The following is an 11017-nucleotide window of genomic DNA, read 5'->3' as shown; positions in this document are numbered from 1 at the left end:
AAAACCCGTGAAGAAACAAAAAAAGGTTTGGTTTTAATTTTCCTTTCTTTCCACGTACATGATATATATTTCCTTTAAGATGTTGCATTCATCTCTCAAGCAGTCAAGTTCAAGCCCACCTTCAATAACTAAGTATACAATTACATAAAATCAGTTCACTTCATATTTCCACCAACCAAAAAAAAAATAATCTCATTTCAAAGTGTCTACCACTGCTGCCTTTAAACGGTGCTAGGTTTCCTAAAGAGAAATGGTATTAATCCAAAAGCCTACCAGCAGCTACCAATCTTTGGTTATATATAGATTTGCATGCGCTCCATGACACAGAATAGAATAAGGTAATGCAGGATGAGTCCATATAAATCTAGCTGCCAACTGTGTAGTTGGAACTTGGAAGAACAAAACCGATGCACATAAATAGGAGTACTCAATGCTTCCCAGACAAAGTTAATTGTGTATAACTCTATACATAGTATGACATACACTCAAGAAAAGAAAAAAAAAAAAAGGAAGTACCAAGACAAAGAAGCTAGATTCTTGGATGACCAAGATTACCCTTTGAAACAGTCAGTGAAGTAGTCATCAGCAATATCATTTATATACACAACCCCTGCAATTATCAACCCAGAAGCAATTATCAAATATTCAATCCACTGAAGTCAGGTTGAAGACACTATGAATTCTCCCAAAATCTAACCCAAATATCAGTCTTATTTTATCGTAATAAAGATCAGTACAGAAAGAGAGAAGATAGAGATAGATTACTTGCACACATTTGGGTCTATGACGAATCCAGAGAAAGAGAAAATTTAATCTAAAAATGCCGGGGAGAAGTGACAGAGGTTGATCTAGTTAGCAGGGAAGAACATCCAAAAACTCAATAAAGGAAACGCATTCATATTCGTCCATCGAAAATGAAGGTGTCAGAAATTATAAGGCAAGTCCGTAAAAATATGGGTGTAAAATGTATTTCATGGAGTCAACCACAGCCATTAATTTATCTTCTACAAAAAAATAAAAAATAAAATAAAAAAAATCTAGACTGCTCTTTATATAACCTAAGTTATCCAAACATGGTCTGCCACTCGTATAATGGTAAACCGTATACTTATCCAGCAAAATTGTTTTCCCTGTATGAGAATTTATGAAATAGACCAATAAAGTTGATTTTTGACATATCTAACATGGTTTGCCACTCGCATGCCTACCCTTTTAAGTAAGTTTCCTCTCTCAGATTTACCACCATCAAATCCATATGGCTGCAACGAACAAACAACACCTTGAGACTACAGAACTTGTAAGGATTAAGGCTGAATGATAAGAAAAGTCATGGATTAATTGTAAGGATTAAGGCTAATTTGATAAGAGAAGACATGGATTAATATTCCAGAATAAAGATTGTTTGTAAAATCTGGAATTTTAGTAAGCACAATGCAAACAGGATCTAACTAAGAGCAACAAACAATTCTTTCAGATCTTATGCTTGTGCGTACAGCCTTGACAGCATCGGTCACAAATATAAGCACTCGCAACTGATGCAAGTTTCAGTTATTAAAACTGTCATGCCAATAAGAGAAAACCCAAATCCCCAAATAAGATCCAATAAGAAAACATCCTCATTATAATAAAGCCATTTTTTGTTGTTTTTGACAGAATAGGCAAATGGTATGATGCATCGCAATTACACAAATTCAAGACCAACACTAAAAAACTGAGATCTCATGCCAGAACCTTAAAAAAATATCCAAATGTAAGATACTTCTAAATCGACTTAACATCCCCTGATGGATCATTTCGATTATCAACATATCTCAAAAAAAGACAAATATCATAAAAAGAACTACAAACCACACACACACACACACACACACACACACACACACACACACACACACACACACACACACACACACACACATATTCCCATCTAGCTTATGAGTATCTGAAGTTGCCAAAAGAGATTGGTGCCTCTTTTCCCAGAAACAGTTGCAACACCTTCAATGATATTTGTTTTCATTCAGTCAGAATATCAAACATTTAGTTGTAAAGTTATTGAGGCTGGTGAACGTCAAATGAAAAACAAAATAAGACCTTTAGATAATACTGAAATAATAGACACCAATCCCTTCTGCAGTGTCACTAACAGGAAAGACACTAATCAATTCCTTCACATTCCTTTGCCATAGCTATTATCCATCGATTGTAGTCTAAATAATCCAAAAGGGTATAACAATCATCCAGAGGTGAACAAAATAAAAATGTTCCGATTAACCAACTTTGAAAACAGATCAGTCGTATCAAAATCTCTAATTCATGAGACTCTAAAAATAAAAATTCTCAACAACTCCATCACCGGTTACCAAACTCATAGAGTTGAAATCAATTACCTTTCTCATATATATTTTTTTTTGGCAGGCTCCTTTTCTATCACCTTGTACCTCCCACTGGTTATACTTTTCTAAATGCTCCATTACTTCAACGTCCCATAACATCAAACATAAGAAAAACAATAAGAACTTTCATCTGATCTATCTACAAAACTATTAAAAAAGTAACAGAAGTAAGAATTGAAAAAAAATACACCAACAAAAGGAAAACCCAAAATTTATATCAAACTCGATACCTAAAATTATTCGACTTTAAAACTCTTAAAGCAGTTAGAGAAATCAGATTGACCAGAAATATCTGATCATTTTCCATTTCCTGGTTTTCTGAAGTGTTCGGAAGACGAACCAAATAGTTTCGCCTCTTAGTTCTCTTTCTACCTCTCTTCTCCTTCCCAATTTTTGCTGTGAAAATCAAATTTAATGAATCTAGATCAAATCTAATTACAGATAACGAACAAAATTTAGAATTTTCAGGAAATCAGAGAACCCAGACTGGCAAAATCATACCCGTAATTTGAGTTTTGTAGTACCGAAGGATCTGAGAACTAACTTGAGTTTTGAAATTCTTATTGAGTTGAGAACTAAACCAAAGATCAAAATCGTGGTGAACATCCGCATGACTAACAAAATGGAACCTGCGTGTTCCACATTTCAAGATGTAAGGCAGGAAGACGAAGAATTCGAAGGTAGAGGATTTGGGGCAGCTGTAGAGAACGATCGAGCGCCCATGGTTACTCATTCTTCTCCCTAAAAGCTAAGGCACATGTGCGAAAATGGGTGCGGTCTGGACAACCACGGCCATGGACTTATCTTTGCCAAAGACAAATCCTGACCACCACTTACATAGGCAAACTTAACTAAACTGTGCTTTGTAGTACACCATGGGTGTAAAGCCCTCTACCTAGGTCCAAGAGTAAAGTGACATCAAGACAAAGGAAAAACACCAAAGCGTCAATCCTGAAAAGCCTTCTCACTTGTAACGTCATGGGTGGAATTGATACTTGTTAATTTTTTTTACAGTTTTCCTCGATTTTTTTCCAAGCATTTCCCTCTTGTATACCATGTATATTTGCAGTTCTCTAAAAAACCCATAATCTGCTTTTAAGAAAAGAAAAAAAGATCTCTGCAAGAACGAAACAGAAACATAGAGAATTCACCAAAGCTTTAATCAATCTAGCTATTTACCAAATCAACACCTAAATTTTTATAGCTCTAGTTCATCCGAAAGACTACTATGTTTTTAGTTATCATGAATTAAGTTGATGACGGCTCAATGCCATATTCATTGATCGTCTGCTGAAATCCCAACGTGGTTTGACTTTGTCTCAATTATTAGTATCAATAAGATAAAATAAGATAAAACGAAAACCTAGTGTGCACGATCTACAAAATGAAAACAAAAAAATAAATGTCCACAACATTTTTTGACTCGTGAAACATTTCTCAAATATTAGGTTGCAATCTCATCAGCAAAAGGTACTTACCTGATTCACTGCCCTCTTATAAATTTCAAGTGGTCTGAGAGCATCATATTGCTGCATTTGGAAAACTGTTCCAGGAGAACAATAGTCAATATGCGTATATGAAATTGTAAACAAAAGATTGTGGATACCTTAACTAATTTATTGCAATGTAAAAGCTAACGCTTTCAATTGGTACGTAGAAAATGAGAAATGAAAGCCATAAGAGAGTCCTTAAATGGTATAAAGTTACACATACAAAGAATTCCTGGAGCAGATTCCTGACGGTGAAACTGTATTATGAATCACAATATTATATGCATTTTCTCCCTTCGGTTGTAGCAATTGTGCATTATTAGTATTCAGCAAACCATGTGAAACTAAATATAATTTCTTAAATCGACAAAAAGAATATATATGTTCGAATCTGTTTGTATTACCGCAAAGAACTGAAAGTATGTAGTACATTTCAATATTTAGGTTGTATAATCCTGAAATACTTGTCATTAATGAGCTCTCCATTGAAATTGCAGAATCTACAGTTATACAGACTTAACAAAAAAGTTAGATCTCAAAAAAAAAAGGTTCGATCAAAACCCCAAGTCGGTATTCAGAAAGAGCTAAATTGTGTAAAATTCATAAACAAAACAAAGAGAAACCCCTGTAGGATGTTAGTTTGACACAAACAAAAAAATCAGAAACAAATCAAACACAAAATTAAATAAAAACGATACAAATCCTAACTTTGAAATAAAAAGAGAATCGAATATGCACCAACTTCCCTGACTCAAAGAAATCCACAACCTGCAACAAAACAGTATTTATCGAATCAGGACAACAAAATTTCAATATTGAGTAATCCTAATTTAGAAACTGGATATAGAGATTTCTCATGGTAAAAACTGGCTAATTCGTAGTTATAATCCTAATAAAGTAGAGATTAACATAGTTGCTAACTTGCTATAGATTGAAATTCCAAGGAACAAAAAGGATGAGTTGAGGAAACACGCTGACATTGTCATTTCTGTTCGAAAAAATGATCCAGTGCAGAGAGATTGTATTTGATATTACCGGAAGAGTTCTGACGAAAGTGAAGTCGATCAAAGAAACAAAATTCAATCATTCTAATCAACACTATCAAATTGAAACTGAAACCAAGAGCACACAAAAGGGGTTCGATTCATTAATTCTTCTGAGATTTTTTGTTTCTAGGGTTTGAGCCCCTCTTTTTTCGGTACTCGAACATGAGCAGGGTCTCAGAACCATGGCATGGATGCTGCTTCGAGTTGGAGAAGATAGAAAGATAAATCTTCGTTCTTTTTTTTTTTTGGTTTTCTCACTAAGATTGAAAGTTGCTGTGGATTATAAGAACCATCGGGGAATAAAAAAGAAACGGCATGCGATAATGCGAGATGTAAGGGGTGGTATGAGGAACCACGGCCCTTGATTTATCTTTGTCTGGACAAATCCTGACTACTAATGATATCATTAAAAAAGAAGTAAATAAAATTTCAAGAGTGTTGAGACGATAACTTGGACGAACTAACTGTAGAAAACAAACCCCACATTAATCGACTTCTTCGACTTTGATTTCAACACCAGTTCCACTCAGCTTATGCATCTGAATTAAGATAGGTTGCATACAATTTTCATCTGATTCATATTTTCACAAATATCATTTATGGTACCTAGTTCGTTGTTATCCAACCATTGAATGACACTGTTTACTGCATCCTCAATTTTCTTCTTAGCATCTAATGCTAACTTTCCTCCGATATTATTGGTCATGTTCCTAATGTTATATGTGTAATTCTCGAAAGATTACCTTGAATTTACTTTATTCTTGTATTCTGAATCTCTCGACTTGTATTTTTTTGCAGCTTATATGACCAACCTCTCCATGTCAGCCTTCCCCTGTGGTATGAATGAATAGACTTGCATTTTTTTCATTTAATTAGAAGTTCACAAAGTAATATGTATTACTCAATAATTTCAAATTCAATATCACATATAAATGTGAGTTACATATTCTGTATTCTGTGATACATGTGGTATCACACATAATACAAAATAATATGTATATTCTCTCTATAAATTGGTTTCTTTACACACTTTTATTTTCAGTAAATTGGTTTTTGTTATGTGCTAAAAAGATTTACTCAAATTCATTCCAAGCAGTAGTAAAGGAAATATTTATTCTCATCGGTAATTATTGTTCTTCAAATTTATACAAATATATTAACTTAACGTGTATATTTAATTCATTTCATAGATGGTGATATATGCATGTATTTTCCTCCAGTTGTCTGGCAATTGAACGAAAATCATTGTTTCACTTTAATCTACATGCATCGGGGTTGAAACAAACTGAAAATGATTTCGAACATTCAGGACTTTCCAATTCACACTTAACCATGGTGAACTAGTAAGATATATTATCTTTTGTTTATCAACCCATGTGTGTTTCAGATACTAAAAGACTACTCTTTGAAGAACAAAGATAGTTGGCAAATAAGTGAAATTTGGGTTCCACTAGGTTAACATGTCCAATTATCATAGTGGGAAATATGAATTTCCCATTCTTATGGCACGACAAATGGAAAAAAAAACTTGTCCATTGGACTTGCACTAAGTTATCCTTATTGTAATTCTTGTACGTTATTTGAAGGCAAGATTGGACATCATCAAATAGCGACATGCTGGGAGGAAGTTTGGTTAAGGGAGTCTATGTACGAGAGGATGATCATAGTAAAAAACGGCAAGGAAGTCAACTTCTAGCACCATAATGGTAGAGATCCTTTAAAAAAAAATTCGCTTAACCGGTATGTTATTAATGATGGGATTGTGCAATTGATACTGGCAAAACAATAGACTATAAAGTCTGCTAAGGAATCACTTTTCGTAATCAAAAAAATAAACCAAAAAATACTTCATACTCGTACTAATTTTTCCAGTTCTACTAATTAAACATAGAAACTCCAGTGATAGTGATATAGCCTTGATCCTACAGCTGACCAACCGCCAGTGCCTTGCAATCCCTCAACAGCTTTCCAAGCCCGCTCCCCCTCTAATCCTTAGGTGGAGGAACATGTGATCCCATTATGAACCTAGCTGCATTTACGAATTCCCATTCTTCTCTAAGTTCGCCATGAACCCGAACTCACTTGCATAGGGCCCTCGTCCGTTCCTCAGCTAAAATGTTGTAGTTGTCAACATTTGTTTCCTTCATCTTACCCTCTTTGGCATCCATGAATTCTTTGTACTTCTCCGTGTAATCTTGTTTAGCTGCTGCATATTGCAACTCTAGTTTATTCAAATGACTCTCATCATACTTGTATTCTTCAGATGTGTCCTTTGGGTGATCGTCAGTAGTCTCAATGCGTTCATTTGAAGTTTCTGGGTACTCCACTTGAGAATGTTGATTTTCTTTGAATAGACAAGCACAAATCAATGGATTTTAATCAGACAACATACAAATATTAATAAAGGTTAGGGTTTGCTTTTTCTCTAAACAGACCGAGGAGGCGCAGTTTGGATTTATTCTCCAATAGAAAACTATACTACTTATTAGGGTTTTCTTTAAATTTCAGCTACTAAAGATGCTCACAGGTGATGTCGATGTCAGAATTAATTAAAACATGGTCAATCAGTTTATGAGGATAATTTGAAATTTAAAATATTTCAAGGTTTAGATAATTTTTGAATTTTGAATGTTTTTAAATTTAGTCCAATTGTATGCCTAGTCTTTAGGAGGTTATTTGCATGTTCATAATTAGTGAGTATATAAAAACTTAATTAGTTTTAATATTTTTTTTAAGATTTTTAGGGTTTATTTTCGTTAGCCTACTAGAATATGATCCGTGCCGTAATGGCCTGGGATCGTGTTGGTGTTACTGTAAAATAGGAAGTTATTAACTCATACAAAAGGGTAATGTTCACTTTTTTTTTTCACAATAAAAATGAGGCACAATCGTCTTTCTTACATACACTTGTTTTTACTACTTTATATTGGGTTGTTAATACGCTCTTCCGTGCTTGCCACTTTACTCAATTTTGATGTAGAGTTCGATACCAAGAAAAAACAATACAAATACTGGGCTTATGTCCACCATTACACTTTATATGGCACTGTTTCTCAGAGATGATTTCTATATGAGCATGTTACATTAAAATAGTCCTTCAATCTGTGTCGGAAATTAAGATAGCGCATAATTAATTCACTGATTGTTGAAGCTTGAAGACGCAAATTAAAAATGCAAATCGAATCTCTAAATGGCAAATCAGCAACCATAACATCGGGATGAAATTAGTTTCAAAGAATATAAGCATACAAAAAATAAAATAAAATAAGTCACTAAAATCACCGAAGGGTACCAAAACTTGTAGATAGGAAGAAAAAAGAAGTCCCCCTGCTTAAGCATATCAACATATTACAAACCGGAGAAACACGAACACTTAAGGCTCGATTTGCCAACTTGCATTTAAATGATAGCAGATTGAGATATTAATCCAAAAGAATAATACAGGTTAAAATACATTATGTTATTCTATTTTTTTCTATATAATGACATACCTACAGATAATTTTTCGTATAATATACCACGTTTAGTGTAAATGTTGAAGCCATCTACCGTGAGCGCCAAAAAAGCAACACCATCAACGAATTTTCATTTCGACCAATGTCGTATCCCATCAACAAAAACTACTGCATGCAAATTTAAAGGACCATCATCTTTTACTGAATATACCTATTAAAAAATGGAGGAAAAAACATTATATATCAACGAACTGTACAGATCCACACCTTTTCCATGTGCTACAATGAGGATAGGTTTGTTCAAGGTCTTCATCAATGAAGGCATAACTGCAATGAATTACATGAGTCTAATTATCGATAGCAATAGTATAATTAGAAGGATCATTATCAGACTGGAACCTTGAGAACAATGAATCATTTGAGAGGATAATAACCTATATTGAAACCAAGCAATTCAACTAACGAAACGGCAGATGCCTTTAAGATAACGATCCAAATGTTAATTACAAAACAACTAATCAGTATGATTCCCAAATGTTAATTACAAAACAACTGTAATACGTACTATATAATGCTAACAATGACCCGGAAAAGCATGCTAAAGTAAGGGACCACTGAAGAATATGAGTAACATCAGCAATGTGAGACTGTTGGCATAGCCTATAGTAAACCATTTTATATTTTATTAATTGTCTTTATCTTGCAATTATTAAACCTTGCCTCTTCGGAACCCCCTTTACGATCGATAAATGTCCTATTACATGCATGAAACAATCAAAATGAAATTCAAAATGAGCGTATTACATGTTATGTCGGCAAGGATTTTTTAGCAAATGTTAGTGTTTTTACATCGAATGAAACAATCAAAATAAAATTCAAAATGAGTGTATTACATGTTATGTCGGCAAGGATGTTTTAGCAAATGTTAGTGTTTTTACATCGACACACCACAAATTATATATTAATGTCCAGATAACCTTACCATTGCATCAAAGAAGCTGGATGGAACAAATCAACACTATGCCACTTCTGCTCTCTAAGAATCACCTCAATGCACCCAGTTCCGTAATCTGATCCAGGCTTTTACTTACTAAAAGACCTGCAAAAAAACAATTTTCAATAATATGTTTTATGGAATAAGCCCAATGATAAAAGAAAAGGATTCTAACTAGCAAGCAAGCTGGGTGATGAAACTAAGTATATCTATATATCGCTCTCCAACTTCATATTTTTCCTTCCTAGATGTTTGAACCAGGCACCGACGAAAGGAATACAACAAAAAGATAGATTATCTTGGAACCTATAAAAAAATATTACAGAGTGCAAACTTAACCAATGAGTCCGATAGTCGTGTACACTAACTTAACCATAACTTAAATTCTAAGTTTTCCCAAACCAAAGAGAAATCACAATTAATTTTAAAAAAGCTTATTGTGGAACCATTTCTATTGCTAAAAACATCTCCATCTATATGCCTCCAAATCAACGGGTTCGACCACGGAGTGGATAAAAACGCCGATAACATTACTGTGCGAAAACTGGCGTGCAAATTATGGTGGATTATTTTTCACATAATATCATAGTTTTGCTCATTTCAATAAAGTATTAAACTTAATTGGTGTGAAAATTATAGAACAATGATCATAATAGATCTATAATATGGATATGATAAAACAAATGTTTGAATAGCTTCTATCAAACTATTGAAACTTCCTAACTGGTCTACACCCCGTCAGATCTGTATAGCTTTTTTTTAAATCAAGAAATACAAAATAAGCTCCAATAAGGATGCACTTAAATTAAAACTATATATTCTACTCTCTCATGGCACCAAATCCGTACAAAGATAAGCCAGTTTTTGTGTACGATAAGTCAGTCATACCAACAATCCATCACGACACCAAAAGAAATTAGGATATGATGTGTCAGATTATGTACAAATCAAAACATGTGATCTATAAGATTCAAAAACAGACTGATGATCAATAAAGCCCAAATTATAATGTACGAACCATCACACCATAGGACATGCTGATAATTCGTAAGGTAGTAGACGACACCATAGGACAGTTTAAAGACGACAACATCAATGGATAAAATAAATTTGTCTCCCATGGCACTTCAATAATCAAGAGAGAACAATATTGACGAATTCAAATTCCAAGTAAACAAAGTATTTTCAATTTGATCCACATACATTTGTGTGTCACGTACTAATTTATACACATTAGATACTGACTTTGGTTGTTCACATTACATTTGCCGTCTTTAGCCTTGTATGGATCATCTTCATCGATTCCATCCTTCTTAAAAATAAACTGGAACCCATAATACATAAGACCTCCATTACATCTTTGGTTGTAAGATGTATCATAGTCCACAAAATCTTGTTTAGAAAGTGAAGTAGATCTCTAGCAACGATGTTATTAATACCTTCTACTGTAGAAAAAGTCATAATCCACATTCAACACAACAAATAAAAAAACAATTTAAACCCCACAAAAAATCAAGATTCAAATATCAAAACGTTCCAATACCAATCTAAAACACGTACCATTTTGGGATTTAGAGTAATTCCAGTTGTGGAGAACAAAATTTATAATCGGACTTACAAAAATTTATAAGAAGTCAGA

At 33.7% G+C, this 11017-nt stretch overlaps 1 long non-coding RNA gene across 10 annotated transcripts; it reads right to left on the bottom strand.

The window, feature by feature from the left end:
* Positions 1 to 206: 206 nt before the first annotated feature.
* On the bottom strand, positions 207 to 5209 carry LOC113297125. 10 transcript variants are annotated; one of them, XR_003333327.1, is made up of 6 exons: positions 4862 to 5209; positions 2895 to 4651; positions 2624 to 2789; positions 2388 to 2473; positions 1209 to 1259; positions 207 to 610 (listed from the first exon to the last, which is right to left on the bottom strand). It is a non-coding gene; the product is annotated as an uncharacterized LOC113297125 (long non-coding RNA). The 10 variants fall into 10 exon arrangements; XR_003333333.1 differs by lacking the exon at positions 207 to 610 and having other exon boundaries at positions 665 to 1259; positions 2895 to 3022; positions 3362 to 4651; XR_003333334.1 differs by lacking the exon at positions 207 to 610 and having other exon boundaries at positions 666 to 1259; positions 2895 to 3936; positions 4107 to 4651.
* Between the last annotated feature and the right edge of the window lie 5808 nt (positions 5210 to 11017).

The sequence above is a fragment of the Papaver somniferum genome, chromosome 7 (assembly GCF_003573695.1).
Source record: "Papaver somniferum cultivar HN1 chromosome 7, ASM357369v1, whole genome shotgun sequence".
NCBI lineage: Eukaryota > Viridiplantae > Streptophyta > Magnoliopsida > Ranunculales > Papaveraceae > Papaver > Papaver somniferum.
The sequence above is the reverse complement of the archived record's forward strand: the minus strand, read 5'-3'. Positions and strand labels throughout refer to the sequence as shown.